Raw genomic sequence first — 2337 nt, 5'->3', positions numbered from 1 at the left:
GCTTATAAAGAACAACATTTACTGATGAACAAAAATAGCGCCAGAGCGAAAAAATATTCTCAAATATAATAGAAGTAATCCTGTTATTTGCAGATTTTTAATATTTCCTCCAACTTCTGTGATATCATACTATGTTAGTACAGTTTTGGTAATATTATTATACTTAAAATCCTTTTATTCTTGAGATATTAATATTTATTGCATGTAATATGTGTAAGATCATTTTTCTTGAGTAATTGGTGTTTATTGCATGTAACATCATATTTAGAATCACTTTTCTTGAGATATTAATGTTTATTGCATATAACATTATTTAAGATCATTTTTCTTGAAATGTTAAGGTTTATTGCATGTAACATAAAAACATGTATAATTTGATGTTTTGATGTTTGATACAGACATATATCAACACAAATCAACTCAATCAAAAACCAAAAGTTCCCTGTGCCCCCTCACAATCCCTCCCTCCTGCCTTCCCTGGCTCCTTCTGTCTGCAAGTAACCCCTGATTTGCATTTTCTAGAATTTCTAGCAACAAGATCACGCAGTATATACCTTTTGGGCCTGGTTTCATTCACTCGTGATAATTTGAGATTCTTCCAGTTCGCTGTGGGTCTCGACAGTCCATTCCTTTTCATTGTTGAACGGTATTCCATTGCTGAGAGGTAAGCCAACGTCTCCTATTTTATTTAAAAAAAATTTAAATCCTCACCTGAGGATATGTGTTACTGAGTTCTTTTAGGGAGAGAGGAAGGGAGAGAGAGAAACGCTAATGGGTTGCCTCCCATATGCACCCGGACCTGGGACTGAACCAGCAACCCGGGTGTGTGCTCTGACCGGGAATTGAACCTGCAACAGGACGACGCTCCAACCATCCGAGGCACCCGGCCAGGGTCCGTTGTCGCTCATTTTAGGAACAAGAAGACTCAGGTTCTGAAAAGTGAAGTGACGTGCCCACGGTCTCTTGGCTGGGAGGTGGTGAACGTCAACCCAGGCGGCTGCATCCAGGGCCAGCTTGCCTAAATGCCATTTATGCCTCTCTCTATCCAGGCCGTGCTGCCCTCCTCTGAGGGAGGCAGAATAATGCCCCCCCTTGCCCCCCCGCGGTCCCTGGTGTCTGAAGATGGCAAGGGGTGATGAAGGTTGCAGAGGGAACAGGTTGCTAGCAGCTGATTTTACTAGTAAGATAAAGCGATTATTCTCGCTTGTTAGCCTGGTGGGACCAATGGAATCACAACAGCCCTTTGAAGTCGAAGAGGGAAGCAGAGGAGGAGGCTGGAACCAGATATTGGAAGAAGCTGTGCCGCTGGATGTGAGGATTTGGGGGAGGAGCTATGAGCCAAAGAATGCTGGCGGCCTTTACAAGCCGAAGAGGAAGAGATGGGGAAGGAGCCTTCGGAAGGAACCCCGTCCTGCCACCCCTTCTATCCCGGGGACACCGTGTGGGACCTCTGACCCCCAGCTCCGTCAGGTAATCAACCTGTGTTGCTTTAAGGCGCGGATGCTGTGGTCATTTGTTATAGCAGCCACGGGAAGCTAAGACTGACCCTGACCAAGACCTGGGAAGGCAGCCAGGGGCTGTCGAGTGCCCATGGCGGTGTGAGCCTATCAGAGGGTGCGGAGCCCTGGGCAGAGTGTGTGCACCCTCGGGCCCCTGCCCCAAGTTCAGGCCCAAACTCTGGATGAACTATTTCCGAGGTGGCAGTGGGGCAGCTGGGAGGTGGGAGGTTGTGGGCTCAGAGCCGGCTGGTTCTTTGCGGGCCGAGGATAACTGCAAGGGGCGGGCCTTCTCTACCCCCTGAGCCAGACGGGCCCAGCTGCAGGCGAGATGCTGGGAGGGCGGGCATGCTGGCCCAGGGCAGCCATGAAGTCAACGCTCAGAAAACGGAGACGTTGCCCAGCTGGTGTGGCTCAGTGGTTGAGCATCGACCGATGAGCCAGGAGGTTACAGTTTGATTCCCCGTCAGGGCACAGGCTCAGGTTGTGGGCTCGATCCCCAGTGCGGGGCCTGCATGACTCTCTCGCATCATTGATGTTTCTCTCTCTCCCTCTCCCTTCCTCTCTGAAATCAATACAAATAAATTTTAAAAATAGAGATCCAAAAGTGAGTTGAAAAAAATAATATATATCAGAGCAAGAATACACAGAGTAAAGTCTTGAGAGCATACAAAATATTGATGAAACCATTCCAGTTAAGATGGTGGCATAGGTAAAAGTAGTATTCAAATCCTCCCACAACCACATCAAAAATACAATGAAACTTCAGAAAAACCATCTTTCAGAACTGTCTAAAATCTAGCTATGACTAGGGAATTAAAGAAGAAGCCACATCACGACT

The 2337-nt window shown here is 47.2% G+C and overlaps 1 protein-coding gene across 1 annotated transcript in view; it reads right to left on the bottom strand.

Annotated features, from left to right (window-relative positions):
• Nucleotides 1-2337, bottom strand: part of CNEP1R1 (CTD nuclear envelope phosphatase 1 regulatory subunit 1) — a 50923-nt gene that overhangs the window by 47535 nt on the left and 1051 nt on the right. The gene's annotated exons all lie outside the window — the stretch shown is intronic.

Source organism: Myotis davidii, unplaced genomic scaffold (assembly GCF_000327345.1).
Source record: "Myotis davidii unplaced genomic scaffold, ASM32734v1 scaffold328, whole genome shotgun sequence".
Taxonomy (NCBI): domain Eukaryota; kingdom Metazoa; phylum Chordata; class Mammalia; order Chiroptera; family Vespertilionidae; genus Myotis; species Myotis davidii.
The sequence above is the reverse complement of the archived record's forward strand: the minus strand, read 5'-3'. Positions and strand labels throughout refer to the sequence as shown.